At 42.0% G+C, this 15,636-nt stretch overlaps 1 pseudogene across 1 annotated transcript; it reads right to left on the bottom strand.

The window, feature by feature from the left end:
• Window positions 1-261: 261 nt before the first annotated feature.
• LOC308174675 (myosin-4-like) lies at window positions 262-14,371 on the bottom strand (annotated as a pseudogene). The gene is made up of 32 exons: window positions 14,165-14,371; window positions 13,931-14,074; window positions 13,611-13,767; window positions 13,464-13,491; window positions 13,026-13,149; window positions 12,615-12,707; window positions 12,470-12,533; window positions 12,277-12,375; window positions 11,899-12,002; window positions 11,481-11,619; window positions 10,856-10,974; window positions 10,503-10,652; window positions 10,234-10,404; window positions 8,398-8,701; window positions 7,579-7,643; window positions 7,379-7,466; window positions 7,131-7,248; window positions 6,865-6,988; window positions 6,055-6,191; window positions 5,530-5,785; window positions 5,129-5,371; window positions 4,619-4,795; window positions 4,213-4,358; window positions 3,959-4,049; window positions 3,276-3,665; window positions 3,015-3,141; window positions 2,610-2,728; window positions 2,196-2,392; window positions 1,344-1,527; window positions 994-1,159; window positions 705-829; window positions 262-454 (listed from the first exon to the last, which is right to left on the bottom strand). The product of its transcript is annotated as a myosin-4-like (transcript).
• Window positions 14,372-15,636: the final 1,265 nt, after the last annotated feature.

Here is a 15,636-nt window from a genome sequence, read left to right as displayed (position 1 = left end):
CAGACTCAGGAGAGTTCACCTGACACTAACAAAGGCTGAGATTGTTATATATTTTTTCTAATCGTTAAGATTAGTAATGGGTTGTAATTAGCTGATCTGAAATGTATGGTTAGAGGTAATGTTGACATTGACAGATGCCCATTACCTTGAGCTGTCCCTGGATGTTTCTCAGCTGCTTCTGGGCCTCTGCTGCCTGCCTGTTGGCGTGGCTCAGCTGGACCTCCATCTCGTTCAGGTCTCCCTCCATCTTCTTCTTCACCCTCAGGGCGTCATTCCTGCTCCTCACCTCTGAGTCCAGAGTGCTCTGCATGGAATCAACTATCCTCTGGCTGTTCCTCTTGATCTGCTCCGTCTCCTCATCCTTCTCCGCCAGCTTCCTGTCCACCTCACCCTTGATCTGGTTTAGCTCCAGCTGCACACGCAGAATCTTGGACTCCTCGTGCTCCAGTGTACCCTGAACAAAACAAAATAAAATAGTAGTCACGCATTGATTGTGGGGGAGAGTAGTGGACTGGCTCTCTTTCACTATGGCTTGTCCTGGAAAGGGGCCGGCTACTGTATGCAATGAAATGTGGTAATAGGATAGGAGGGCCAGGTCTAGAAAAATATTTTATCTCAATGAGACTAACCTGGATAGTAAAGCGTAAATTAAAGGATGAGTATATGTTCCAAATGAACAGGATTAAACATGCATTAGTTTCTACCTCAGCTTCCTCCAGGGCAGTCTGGATCTCAGACTTCTCTGTCTCCACAATCTTCTTGGCCTTCTCCAGCTCATGGATGCTCTTGCCAGTCTCCCCGATCTGCTCAGTCAAGTCAGAGATCTCCTCTGCAAACACAAACACAGAATTCATTCAGAACAGGGAGATTTAGGGTCTACAAATCTTTTAGACAATTTGAACATTGTTCTGAAGAATCAGGTCACTCATATGTTGCTTGATGAAATAAGGCAGCTCATCATGAGCCAAATAAAACTGGTGCTGTTGGACTCACGTTGCAGGTTCTTGTTCTCTCTCCTCAGAGTCTCCAGTTGATCCAAAGCCTCCTCATAGGAGTTCTTCATTTTGAAGAGCTCCGTGCTCAGAGAACGAGCTTCCTTCTGAGCTCCTTCCAGCTCTGCCTGGCCCTCCTCAAACTTCTGCTTCCATTCTGCCAAGACCTAGGGAAATCCATGTGATTTTAATATTTCGCTTTTATCTGCCCGTTAGCTAATTGATGGGGCTTTTGTAATAAGAAATATGATTTATCTAACAATACAACCTATTTATAATTTCAATTTAAAGTGGTCGATATGGTGCTATAATGAATAAAAAACATATTTGATTCATTTAGTTATTTCACACCTTGTCAAAGTTCCTCTGCTTCTTGTCGAGGTTGGCTGCAAGAGCATTGGCTCTCTCCACGTCAATCATGAGGTCCTCCACCTCTCCCTGCAGCCTCTGCTTGGTCTTCTCCAGAGAGGCACACTTTGAGTTGGTCGCCTCGATTGTCTCCTCTGCCTCCTGCAGACGCTGGGCCAGCTTCTTCCTGTTAGACAGATGAGGGATTATAAAGCTTAATCTCTGAGGGACTGTCAGAGAATGTCTGTATGTCTGGCTCTTACAGGAAACATGCTACAGTACATTAGGCCTGTTCAGATTAATCCATTAATTGAACAGATTCATCTATGAATGCTTTAGTTGACAAACCATTTTTTATTTATCTGATTTATCAACTAATCTCCAGAATGAACAGAACAGAAATGACCCTAGTGAATGAATGAATGATTTAGTTGACAACCCATTTTTTATTTATATGAATCAGATTTCTGTAAATCAGGACAAAAAGCTGGAGTGACATGTAGTCAAGTAAACAATGGTCGTGTACATTCGGTTTAGGCAATTAGCTCTCCTTTGTCTTAATCTATGGGAATGTACATTTCTACTTCCACATTCTGGTTTCCTTTCATTGTTAACCTACTGTATATCAAAACAGATAAGACAGGATAAACTGTGTTTGCTGTTGTGTATCTCACTTGGTATATCTGGGGATTCATTCAATTTCTATCCAGTAAGCAATTCAAATTCAAGAATGGAAACATCCTTGTTTTTGATAAATATGCCCTTTTTAAATGATTTTATTAATCACCAGAATGAACAGAACATAAATGAAATACCCCCTAACCCTGGTGAATAAGTTGGTTGTGTGAGACTCACTTGGCCTCCTCCAGCTCCTCAGTGCGCTGGACGGCATCAGTCTCGTACTTGGTCCTCCACTGAGCCACCTCACTGTTGGCCTTGGACATGCCGCGTTGCAGCTCTGCCTTGGCCTCCTGCTCCTCCTCAAACTGCTCCCTCAGGAGGTCACAGTCATGGCGGGCAGACTGGACACCGTGGGCCAGTGCGTTCTTAGCCTGGGGAGAGAAATAAGAGGTGGCAGGGGAAGAGAAGTGAAAGGGAGTAGGAGATATCGAAAAGGTGTAAGAGCATTATTGAAAAAGAAAAGGAAAAAGAGAGAGACTTGAGAGACTAAATATTACATTTAGATGTGACTGGGTGACATAATCACACTCAACATGAAGCTGTCGTTCAATACATTGTGGTTCCTTGTGTCTATTTTGAGTTCCTTACCTTGACCTCCTCCTCAACATGCCTCTTCAGCTCCTCAATCTGCTGGGTGAAGGCCTGTTTGCCTCTGGTCAGCTGGGACACCAGAGCCTCCTTCTCCTCAATCTGGCGACCAAACTCACCTGTGGGGAACAGAGCATCTTGTTAATGGGGTCTCTGTTCGCTAATCGGGCCTAGAGGTTAGAGAGGCAGGCTAGCAATCGGACGATTGCTGGTTCGATCCCCGCCTCAGGAGGGAGCTGCATGTGCCCTTGAGCAAGACCCCTAATTGCTCCATGGGCACTAACTATGGCTGACCCTGTGCCTAGAGCAAAACATACCAAATTCCAACAACTGACTGAGAAGTTGATTGCATGGCAATAAAAAAAACAATTACAGATATTAAAGTATTTGGAGTATCATTGGTACCGTTCTCAGTCAGCAGCCTGGCCCTCTGTCCGCTCATGTCATTGACCTGGCGCACATTCTCATCATTCTTAGTCTTGATCTCGCTCAGCTGATCCTCAAGAGTACGGCACATCTTCTCCAGATTGCCCTGGTAATGAAACATAAACCATTATTACTTAACATGATTATCTTGAGCCATGCCTTGAATGCCAAACTTTCCATTTCTAACTAGTATTTGAATTCACCCCACAAACACAGGTCCATCAAAACATTGCTACTGACCTTAGACTTGGCGACGGCCTCCATGTTGCTGGAGAGATCATCTATCTCCATCTTGAACTCGCTCTTCTCCTTCTCCAGCTTCTGCTTGACTCGCTGCAGGTTGTCGATCTGCTCCCCGAGCTCTGCCACACTGTCCGCCTGCTTCTTCCTCAGAGCGGAGGCTGTGGCCTCGTGCTGCAGGGTGGACTCCTCTAGGTCGCGTCTCAGTTTCTGAAACTCGGCCTCGCGCTTCTTGTTCATCTCTATCTGAGAAGCGGTAGCACCTCCGGCCTCCTCCAGCCTCTCACTGATCTCCTCAAGTTCCCTGGAGAGATCGGCCCTCTGCTTCTCCACCTTAGCCCTGGCAGCACGCTCAGCCTCGATCTCCTCCTCCAGCTCCTCAATACGGGCCTACAATAGGGAGACATAAACAGAGAGATGAAATCTACAACACAGTAAAGGAGCTCACAAAATAATCGTTAACAGATTATTATTTTATTATTAAGATGTGTTTATACAAAGCAACTTACATACAGAATGAACTATATGGTGTTTAAGTGTCATGCTTAAAACAACTGAACCATTGCAAACCCCATTGCTAACAGGAGGATGAATTGATCACTGTTTCTCATAGCGATCTTGAAAATGTTACCTCAACCTGTAGTGTCGTTAGACACTATACAGCCAACTGAGCCATCTTGTACCTGGAGTTCCTTGATCTTCTTCTGCATCTGAGCACCCAGAGACTGTTCATCCTCAATCTTGCTGAGAAGCTGAGAGGTCTCGAAGTCCTTCCTAAAGAACACAAACACATTGGTTGCAGTTTAATAGTGTAAACAGGAAGTCTATTGTACCACTCACTTTGGTTTATAGAAAGACATCTGTTCAGATTTGACTATTGACTATGAATGTTCAATTAATATCAAATACAATTTTGTAGTCATTTGTTTGTGTTTACTTCTTGATCTTCTCCTCAGACTGCTGCTTGTCGTTCTCCAGGTCCATTACGGACTCCTGGGCCAGTTTCAAATCTCCCTCCAGCTTTCTCTTAGCTCTCTCTAGGTCCATACGGAGCTTCTTCTCTTGCTCCAGAGAACCCTCAAGCTAGAAGATAAACAAACATATTTGTCATCAAAATCTAAATGATGAAGAAAAATGTTGTTAATAAAGTAAACTAGAGGCAGGTTCATGATGATTGCCTCAAATCTTGGATTTCATACTATAACAGCCATCTAATAACTCCCAGCTTGCATGTGACTGTTTCATGTTCTTGTGTGTTTTAACTTATGGAAAACAATATGTTTTTCTCTTCTATTACAATCTTGCTTGACACTAGCACAACTTTATGTTCATTGCCCACTCACATCGTCCACTTGCTGCTCCAGCTTGGTCTTAGCCTTGGTCAGAGTGTTGACTTTGTCCTCCTCTGCCTGCAGGTCGTCCAGTGTCTGCTGGTGGGCCTCTTGGAGGGCTTTCTTCTCCTTGGTGAGCTTTGCAACAGACTCATCCTGAGACGCCATTTCCTCAGTCAGGTTTTTAACCTGAACACAGCCACAACAGGGATAGTCTTTTGTAATTTCACAGTACAAAGGTTTTGTATTATATGATGTTGCATACTGTAATCTAGCTTGCAAATGTTAGCATAAAGTTATCCTCTAGATGGCAGTGTATACCATGAATTCTTATCTGATATAGAATGATGAGTCCATAATATGCTATGAATGTGGGGAGTACTATGCTGCTGAACTCATTCTAGGGCCAACATCACTTTGATTTAGTTATTGTCTAGCTATGGTTGGATTCATTGAATGTCAAGATTAGATTATTTGACATTGACAGTTTGATCAGATTGTAGTTTGTATGTGTTATGAGACCTTGTTTTCAGTGGCGTGTTTCTCCTTCTCCACTTTGGCCAGAGTTAGCTCCAGGTCATCAATGTCTTTCTTCAACTCAGAACACTCATCCTCTAGCTTTCTCTTCTTGGCTGTCAACTCAGCATTGATCTCCTCCTCATCTTCCAGCCTCTCGGTCGTCTCTTTGAGTTTGGCCTCCAGCTGGATCTTGCTCTTGATGAGCCCCTCACACCTCTCCTCAGCATCGTTCAGACAATCTCCTTCCTGGTTTCAGATGGGAAGAAAAGGCAAACAGCTTGTGTATGCAAATATAAACCGATTGTAGTCCAAGGGCACACAGTGAATCAATATATATCTATGAAACATGCTTCTGTGTGTGTGTGTGTGTGTGTGTGTGTGTGTGTGTGTGTGTGCTCACTCACAGATGCAACTTGGAGGGCGAGGTCATTCTTCTCCTGCAGGAGGGATACCATCTTCTCCTCCAGCTCCTTCTTACGGGTCTCTGCCTTGGTCAGGGCAGTTTTGCACTTCACAAAGTCTTCCTTCATGTTGGCCAGCTCCTTCTCTGTCTCAGCACTCTGCAGCAGGGGCTTGATCTTGTAGTAGACCTTCATCCATGGCCAATGTTTGACATTCATGAATGAGCGGATGTTGTACTGGATGGTGAAGACGGACTCTCTGGTTGACGGCAAGGAGATTAGATTAGATTAGAATAAACTTTATTGTCATCGTAATGCAGTTTAGCATTTAACCAAATGGAGGAAGGCAATTGTGGCGGTTTAGTGAGTTTTATGCTTTTGAACGGCTCAATGATAACAAAGTTACATGGCAAAGTAACCCAGGCTACATTATGATTTGATTATATAATTGCTTGTAAGTGTATTCATAATGCATCACATATTGGTAGTTCATATGTAGTGCTAGAGAGATTATCTGTCATCCCATACCTCCTCTCCATCATCTTTACAAACTCTGTCCTCATCAGGTATCCGCGGCAGAGAGCTTGAGTCATGGTTACCAGAGCTGCCAGCTTCTCATCACGCATCTCCTCCAAGACTCCCAGCAGACCAGCTTTGAAGAACACCTGAGCACAGATAAACACACATGTTAAATGGAGGAGCTAGACATTGTGACATAGAGAATGGGTGGTTCAACACCACTAGACTTGGTTGTAACACCATACCACTCAAACACAAAGCACTCAAAAAAATAATTAAAGTTATCTAAAGCTTGTGTTCTTACAACTTTGGAAATGTTACAGTGTGGGGCAGAATGGGTGGTTCAACACCACTAGACTTGGTTGTAACAACATTGAAATGCATGTCATTTCACCATGAGATTCTGAAGAACAGATCACTAATGCTGTGGGACAGATTAGCTAAAGCCATGTCACTCAAACACAAAGCACTCACAAAGGAATTATAGTTATCTAAAGCTTGCGTTCTTAATACTTTGAAAATGTTACAGTGTCTGCAATATTTTTCTCTTCATATTATAGCTCCAAAAGCTTATTGAGATGAAGAGATGAGCAAGATTTTTTAGGGATAGTTTACATTAAAGAGATGCTTTGCGGGATCTCCGCGACTACAGTATGTCTGTATTTACTGTATATAAACCTCTTATTTTGGGCATGTATGGTTAGTTTTTGCTCATAAGCTCTACTTTTAGAAATGTAGGCTGAAGTTATACAAACTATCCCATAGCATCTTTTAGTCCTGTTGTGTGGTAACATTTCCTGGGTGAATTTGAACCCTGACCTTGGTGTGTCCAAACTTGTACTCATCATGAGGCACATCAATGGACCCAAGCAGCTTCTCAGAAGCCTTCTTGTTGTCCATGAACTGACCCTCAGGGATGACACCGGCATTCAGTACTTTGTACCTGTATGGGGAGAATTGTTAAATATGTTATTCTCAAAGCTGTTGCCTATTTCTTCGTTGTGTGTGTGTGTGTGTGTGTGTGTGTGTGTGTGTGTGTGTGTACTGTGTACTGTGTACTGTGTACTGTGTACTGTGTACTCTACCTCTGCTTAAAGTCAGCATAGAGGATTCTGCTGGGGAAGCCCTTTCTGCAGATCCTGATACCTTCCAGTACACCGTTACACCTCAGCTGATGGATAACCAGGAAGTTCTCCATCAGACCTGTAAAAAACAAAATGCATCTTAACCTAAATAAACCTGTAAAATAATGGATATTTTATAGACTTATGGGTGATAATGATTAGTCGTTTAATCTTGAGCTTAGTCTGTCATATGTCTCTCTGTGTTGTACCTGGAGTCTTTGACTCGTTGGGGATCAGGCAGCGCACAAAGTGAGGGTGGGTGCTCCTCAAGTTGGTCATCAGCTTCTGCAAGTTCTCCTGTGAGGGGTTACAAACCATAGAGCTCTCACAAGAATTCAGACTTAATTTACACTTTTTCAAAAGATAGTAATTTTCAACAGACACTCTGGCAGGCAGGACTAAAGCTCACCCTGAACTGGGAGGACACAGTCTGCATGGAACCTCCCTTCTTCTTGCCTCCCTTCTTTGTGGTATCTTTTTCAAGGAAATAATTTGAGTGTTAGAAATGATATACATCTCTGAATGACTTCAAGTTGTATCTGCTGCAGTAATGAACTCTAAAGCCAGATGAACACTTTCCAATTTTCAGAAATGCAGACGATTCCAACCGATGAGAGGGTCTCATACTGCAAGACAAATGATCCATGTCATGCTAACTTGATGCTGCACGTGCAGACCTGATTGTAGCCTGGGCGATTCGACCGAGCCCCCCTGACCCTTGACGTCAATGCTTGTTCATTGCCAAGACAACGGTAGAAATGGTGCTGGCCACGGAATAGTAAAATATTTTGTATAGCCATAGTCTATGTCTTCACTATTCATAGATAAAAAGCCTTAAAAACAAAATAAGAATTTGGACACAACATCCAGGCACAAACTATCGTTTATAATATGAAGCCTATTCTTCAAAAACGTATTGGAATTTGTAATGATCATCATAATTTTCACTAGATATTGTACAATAGCTGTTTTACAAGTATTATATTGTAATGTGGCAAGAAATGTCAAGTCTCATTCAGATCGAGTTAATTGTGTGTTCAAATGTCAGAATTCAAATGGGTCTTCTCTTCATGTTGTTGACATACTCGCACTGTGCAAGTCAAGGTTTACTGCAAATGACCTGCGTATACGTGTACATTTAGTGTTGAGAATTTGGCTCTTGGCAAATTTGTGACTTAATGCTAATTATCACGCTAATGCTTAGTTATTAACATGATGCTAATGTTACCTTCAGCTGCAGGAACAGGATAAAGGACAGGTAGAAGTCTGACAGAGGACTTCTGGTAGAGCTGCACCACAGAGTCGTTCAGGGGGTCCTTGTTCTTGTCCAGCCAGCCAGTGATGTTGTAGTCCACAGTGCCAGCGTAGTGCACCAGGGAGAAGTGGGCCTCAGCCTTGCCCTTGCCGGGCTTGGGCTTCTCATAAGCCTTGGTTTTGCCAAGATGCGTGTTGTTCAGCTTGTCCTTGAAGGTTGTGTCTGAAGCCTTGGGGAACATGCACTCCTCTTCAAGGATGGAGAAGATGCCCAATGGCTGTGCAAAAACAGTTATGAATGAAATTAGTATGTTCATATTTTAATGTTCTTTACTTCAATAGTCACCATTATATGATGACATCCATGTTGTGGAAGCATATGAAGTACTAACATGTTGAGTTACTAACAGTAAGATGTGTTGTACCACAATGAGGACATCTTACAGTAGTCTCAAACACCTACCTCTATTAAGTGTGCTTTAGACACCCATAATTAGTATAACTTCTGTTGTAATGAAATGTTTTAAAAAATTCATTATATGTAAAGTGAAAAATGCAGTCAGTTGCTCTCTGGACCCTTTTCAGTTTGCTTATAGATGTAACACAGGTACAGATGATGCAACCTCAGCCATGGTGCACTTCATATCTAAGCACTTAGAGGACCCTACCTCCTATGTCCGACTCCTATTTGTTGATTTCAGTTCTGCTTTTAACACGATACAGCCGCACCTTTTAATTGAGAAGTTAAATGGGCTTAATGTCCCCCCCCTCATTATAAAATGGTATCACTCCTTTTTAACTAACCGCACACAGCGGGTCAGTGTTAATGGCACTCTTTCAGAACCCAGAACCATAAGCACTGGTGCTCCACAGGGTATACACAAACGAGTGCAGAAGCACCTACCCTAGCAATCGCATCATAAAATTCTCGGATGACACTGCCATCCTTGCCTTAATTAAAAAGGACAGTGACCTAATTGACTATTATTCTGAAATCCAGAGGTTTGTTAAATGGTGTGATGTTAACTGTCTGGTTTTAAATGTTAAGAAGACTGAGGAGATGGTGTTTGACCCCAGAGGTGTTGGGGACCACAGGCCTGTGGTCATCCACAAACAATCCATCTCTCAGGTCGCCTCTTACAAGTATCTTGGGGTTTTCATTGACAACTCACTCACCTGGAGCACTCATGTAGACAGCCTTTGTAGCAGATTACAACAACGACTACACTTCCTACGCCGTCTTAGAGTTCATGGTGTTGACCAAAAATGTATGCTACTCTTCTACCAGTCTGTCTTAGAGAGTCTCATCAGATACGGCTTTACATCTTGGTTTGGTAACCTATCTGTACAACTAAGGTCCAAACTGGTCCGACTGATACAGACTGCATGGGAGATCATAGGGGTGAAAGACCACTCATCCCTGCAGTCTATTTTTGAACAGGCTACTCTCAGACAGGCTAATAGAATTCTCATGAATCCCTCCCATGTCCTACATGCAGAGTATGAACTGCTGCCCTCTGGGAGGAGGTTCAGAGTCCCCCGCGCTAGACTAAATAGATTTTAAAATTATTTTATTCCCGTTTCTGTTAAACTTTTAAACTGCACCAGATGAATGTGAACAGATCTTGCTTATCGTTTTATTTCCACTCTTGTTTTAATCAGGGCTGCCTTCTGTTTGTGTGTTAATATTCTGTATTGTCTGTTGCTCTTTGTTGGCTGCTGTGGGGTGCAAGCCCAATACAAATTTCCCAGTGATGGGACAATAAAGTGACTTTTGACTTTGACTTTGATAACCCTCACAGCCTCTTACCTTCTCAATAAGCTCAATGCAGGCAGCCAAGTCCATGCCGAAGTCAATGAAATCCCAGATGATTCCCTCCTTCTTGTACTCCTCTTGCTCCAGGACGAACATAGTGTGGTTGAAGAACTGTTGCAGTTTCTCATTGGTGAAGTTAATACACAGCTGCTCCATGCTGTTGTACTGTTGATGGAATTTCAGAATAAAGGAATATTTTTGTCATACATGGCAGTAATCTTTCATAATCGCTAGTTATTTTCTTGTCCTGACAACATACTCACATCAAAGATCTCAAAACCGGCAATGTCGAGCACACCGATGTAGAACTGCCTTGCTTGCTTGGTGTCCAACTGTTCATTGATACGGATAACCATCCACAAGAACATCCTCTCATAGATGGACTTAGCCAGAGCCATCACAGAATTATTCACCTTTAAAAAATATACTTCTAGTTAATACATGAGATATTGACCATGTGTAGTTGAGGTGATGCAGGTGGAGGGTAGTATGGACATTAGAGGGTTTTTTAGGGTTGAAGGATTAGGCCACTGAATCAAATCAAATATTGTTCGCAGAAACACAATATCGCAGAAAAGTATGATATTGATTTAAAGAATGAAACATGAATGCCTACCTGGCCTACTGTCTGTCCCTTGGTCACATACTCATTGCCGACCTTCACTCTGGGGTAGCACAAAGCTTTAAGCATGTCAGCTGAGTTCAGGCCCAGGAGGTAAGAGATTTTATCAGCCACTGGAAAGAGAAGGAGCAACAACAGACTCAAGGACAGAGCCATACTATTAAAATGCCGTTATTTAGGCTGGGGTTAAGGCTAACCCTAACCCTTTATTTAAGCAGGGGTTAAGGTTAACCCGAACTCTACTGAGAGCAAGCTCGTTTTTTCAGAGGATCCCTTGTCACAAACGTGGACAAATCGAATGTGCATCAGAATGACAAACATAGTACAGTTTATTAATGACAAATCAATTACAACAACAATTTACACGGTAGCTATAGCTAGTTTACACACTATGTTCTATGTCCTTTATCAGTGAAACTGAAATCTATGTATCTAAAATAACTTTTTAAATTTCAATAAATAAACATATTTGCATTATTTCAAATATTTGGTAGAGGGTCTACATAGTCTGTCTGGCATAAGTGATCAGCTTTTTTCATGTTTTCATGAGGAACAACTTCTAAATATTTTGTTATTTTATTAATAGATTTCTATGTTTGGAGCTAGAGGTGGAACTCACCCTCTGTGCCGTCTGGCTCGGCCTGCTCCTCACGCTGCTTCTGCTTGAAGTGCATGTTGCCATGTTGCATGACAGCACCTGTCAGTTTGTAGATGTACTGTTTCTCCTCATTGATGAAGCCCAGGATGTCAATGGCATCCTGAAAGAGAGGGATTTCATGTTAGATGGGAAGAAAACAGTGAGGAATTGAAGACAAACTCTGTCAGTGTACGGCTCTGTAAGCTCTAAATCAAGCAGAATGGATGGAAATGTCAGACTTCTCTATTCCTCTAGTAGACTTGCAGCACAATAGGATTTTAACAATGTTACACAGGCCACTCTTGAGGATGCCGTATGCACCCCTATAAGAGGACTCATTAACACTGGGTACGCCAAAAACAAATCATTGATACAAAGAAAAACCCTTTGCATGACTCACATCTGTGGCGTCCAGCTCTTCCTTGTCGTCGATGCTGGCCACAGTGATCTGCCCCTGGCTGATCATGGGGAAATCGTAAGGGTTGGTGGTGATGAGGCACATTTCTGTGGAGAACAGAGAACAAAGTTGTCTGCTATGTCAAACACATATAAATATAGTGACCACTTGTACTCAATACATATACTCAGGTGACATGACAGATGTGCTCAATAACCAGTGGATTGCTTTACCTATTCCCCCCACCAGGCACATTTCATCAACCCCACCAAAGCCCAGTTCTTATACCATCTCTGACTCTACTTAGTGCAGTAGCTACTGTATGGGTATTTCACTTTCACAACAGGGAGCTAGTTTTCCCTGGTTTCTGCCTTGGCGTACCAACGATCTCAGGTTTGTGGTTGGTCATCATCTGGTAGAAGATGTGGTAACCTCTCTCAGCAGGAAGCTGGAAGGCCACCCTGGACTTCTCCAGCAGATCTGATAGAGAGAACAGGAGAGAATTTTTTAAATGTTTAAATCAAAACCTTTTTTTTGTAGAATAAGTATGGAGAAATTATTAATACCAACTTACAGGTCTCAATGTCAGCACTAGCCAGTTTGCCGGACGTAGCGAAGTGAATCCTGATGAATTTACCCTACAGTAGTGCAGGGTGGTTAGAAATCAGTCCCCAAAAAAAACTAGAACTGCCAAAGTGTTTCCTCATACTCATACTTACAAAGCGAGACGAGTTGTCGTTCCTCACAGTCTTGGCATTACCGTAAGCCTCCAGCAGGGGGTTAGCAGCAATGATCTGATCCTCAAGAGACCCCTGAATGAGACAAAGTTGCTAAAGCGTTAGTAACTGAAAATCTCTCATATTTCATGTCTCTTTCAACAACATCTGTTCCTTTTAGCTGAGAAGGTGGCTATAGTGAGGTACAGACCCCATGAACAATCCTGAAATGTGATTGGCTCCCACTCTAAAGCCCAGGGTTCCACCCAGTTATCTCTGAGCCTACTTGTTCCCAGCAGCACATATACCCACCCCAAATCCTCTGTCAAACTAGAGAACATTAGAGAAACATTGATGTGTTTTCAATCATTCACCTCAGCTCACTCTAAATTGTGACACATAAGCAAAACTTACCTTTATTTTACCGGAGCTCCCAGCTGCTGCTTCTCCTTGCTTCTTAGGGGCAGCCACAGCAATGGTGGCAAAGTACTGGATGACACGCTTGGTGTTGACAGTCTTTCCTGCACCGGATTCTCCACTGGTTTATTGACAGAGAAAGAGGGGTTTAGCTACTTGTTCTATAACCCTATAAGTTAATTTTTCAATTATTCTCATTCAGTTAATCAGTATTTACATATTTACATAATACCCAACATACTGCAAAAGGGACACTTTTTGAAAAATAAGTTTTGATTGATTGATTGAAAACTTTATTAGAAGGTTTGCAGAAGTAGGTACATGAAAGTACATATTACATACAAGGTCAACTAAAAGGATAAAAACCCAAGAAAGCCACTGGCTTATTTCAATTGGGGTCCTTGATCTAGGTCATTTTGTTAGTGAACAACTTACGTAATCAGGACAGACTGATTCTCTCTATCTGCAACCAAAGAAACACATTGTTCATACTCTTTCAATGGATTTTGGTACATTATTGCATTCAAGGCATCATCATAAAGTCACACATCTAACTATCCATCCATCCATGAGTCTACTTACCAACCATCATGAACTGAAAGGCGTTGTCAGAGACAGAGAAGATATGGGGTGGAGCCTCCATACGCTTCTTCCCTCTGTAGGCGTTCACACATTCCTGGCTGTACACGGGGAGCCACTTGTAGGGGTTCACCGTGGCACAGAAGAGCCCAGAGTAGGTCTGGATAAAGTGGATCAAATATGGGAATTAGCCAAGTCAGATTAGCTGGAATGTGGAAGTTTAAGTAAGTTTAAATTTGAACATACTGATATGCTGTATGTTTTCGTTCTCTGCGTATGTGTGCTAGGTTTCTGGTGTTCTCTGATGTGTATGTGTCTCTTACGTAGATCATCCATGCTGCGTAACGCTCTTTGAGGTTATACAGCACAGAGGCTTCATTCAGGTAGGTCATCATGGCCATGTCCTCAATCTTGTCATACTTTGGGGGATTTATCTGCAAGATGTCCTCTTCTTTGTAGTCTTTTGTCTGAAATAGTGGGATATTTTTGATCACTGGGGGTTGAAAGGTTTATCCTGCTTATGGAAGCTGCAGTTTGTTTATATGTTATAGTCTTACCTCCTGAGTGTCATGAACTTTCACAGATATCTTTTTCCCATCCCTGGCAACAATTGTACCCTTGAGGTACAGCTCCACCTTGTCAGTCACATAGCAGGAGTTCTTAGCATCAAAGGGTGCGGTTTGAGCTTCAATCCTCTCCCTCTCTGGCTTACGAAGGTATATGGCAGCTTCGCCATAAAGTTGCATCTCCGCATCCGTACTCATGGTGGCGGCTCACTAGGAAAGAAAGAATAAAAAACAAACATGTTTGAGTCAGTACTAACCCCTCCCCAGTCAACAGAGTTATAGAGGCTGTATATTTAACAGAATGTATTCTAATAATGTGAATACTCAAACCATGTCTCACCTTCTTTTCTCCAACCAGATGAAATCTTATCTTTGTGTAACCCAAAACACGGTCAGCTGAAAAGCGAACAAAGGCTAATTAAAGAGGAATTATATAAAGGGTGAATACAGGGTTACATACAGTGACCTCCGTAATTATATATTTCTTTTTATTTTGTTCACCATATAGAAATAACAACAAAATAACTTTTGGATAGTTGTTCAGTTGTTCAGTTTGGATCAGTTACCAACATTTTCCTGAATTACCCTAATTGCATAGGCCCTATTGTATAACTAAAAACTGAAACTGTCAATTTCAAGCTCAATGATGATTCCCGCAAATTAGGCCCTGTACTAACGCTAAAATAACCCATTTGGAAATGTGTAACATTGAGAATGATTTACACACATGCTCATTATTATTATGACACCCCTCCTCCAAGAGCACCTGTGGACGTTTGGATTACCAACGCTCCTGATAGGTCATTTTCTCAGATGAAACAAAAATGCATATAAGTTGATGATCATTTATTGGCTTGTGTTAAAATGTATTGTTCCATTCAATTTGGGTGCCTTTCAAACAGATACAGTGCATTCCATAGTTTAGGTAGGTAGTAGTTTTTTTTTCAGAATAAAAGTCTGAACAATTGGTGGGTTGCCAACCCTTTGACCAGCTGCCGTCACAAAGAGCAGACTCCAAGGACAAGCACAAAGCCTAGAATCAAGACTAGACATTGACAGCTCTCTTATGCCCGAACACATTATCTGACAGAACACACTTGACTAACCAGTCAAGACAGTTTTCCAAATACTTTTGGTGCCATGAAATAGGGAGACTATGTTGTCATGAAACACATAAGTACAGAATTAGCATCAAATAAAAGCTGAGACTCTATATTCTAAACTCATACTTTTGGAGTATAGAGCCAAAAAGATAATTTTAACCAGAACAGTTTTGCAACTTTACATGTCCACTTGGTATAAACATGCCTACTTTGCTTTCAAAATATCTGAAGTAAAACATATTTTTAATTATCTATCACATTTCTAAAAACAATGGCACATGAGAAAACATCCAGAACAACTCTCACAATGCATCAATAGGAGCTCATAGATAAGACAAGTGAAATCATGTAAGGAGGTAG

The sequence above is a fragment of the Nansenia antarctica genome (genome assembly GCF_963989245.1).
Source record: "Nansenia antarctica genome assembly, chromosome: 20".
NCBI lineage: Eukaryota > Metazoa > Chordata > Actinopteri > Argentiniformes > Microstomatidae > Nansenia > Nansenia antarctica.
This window is presented reverse-complemented; position numbering and strand designations above follow the sequence as displayed.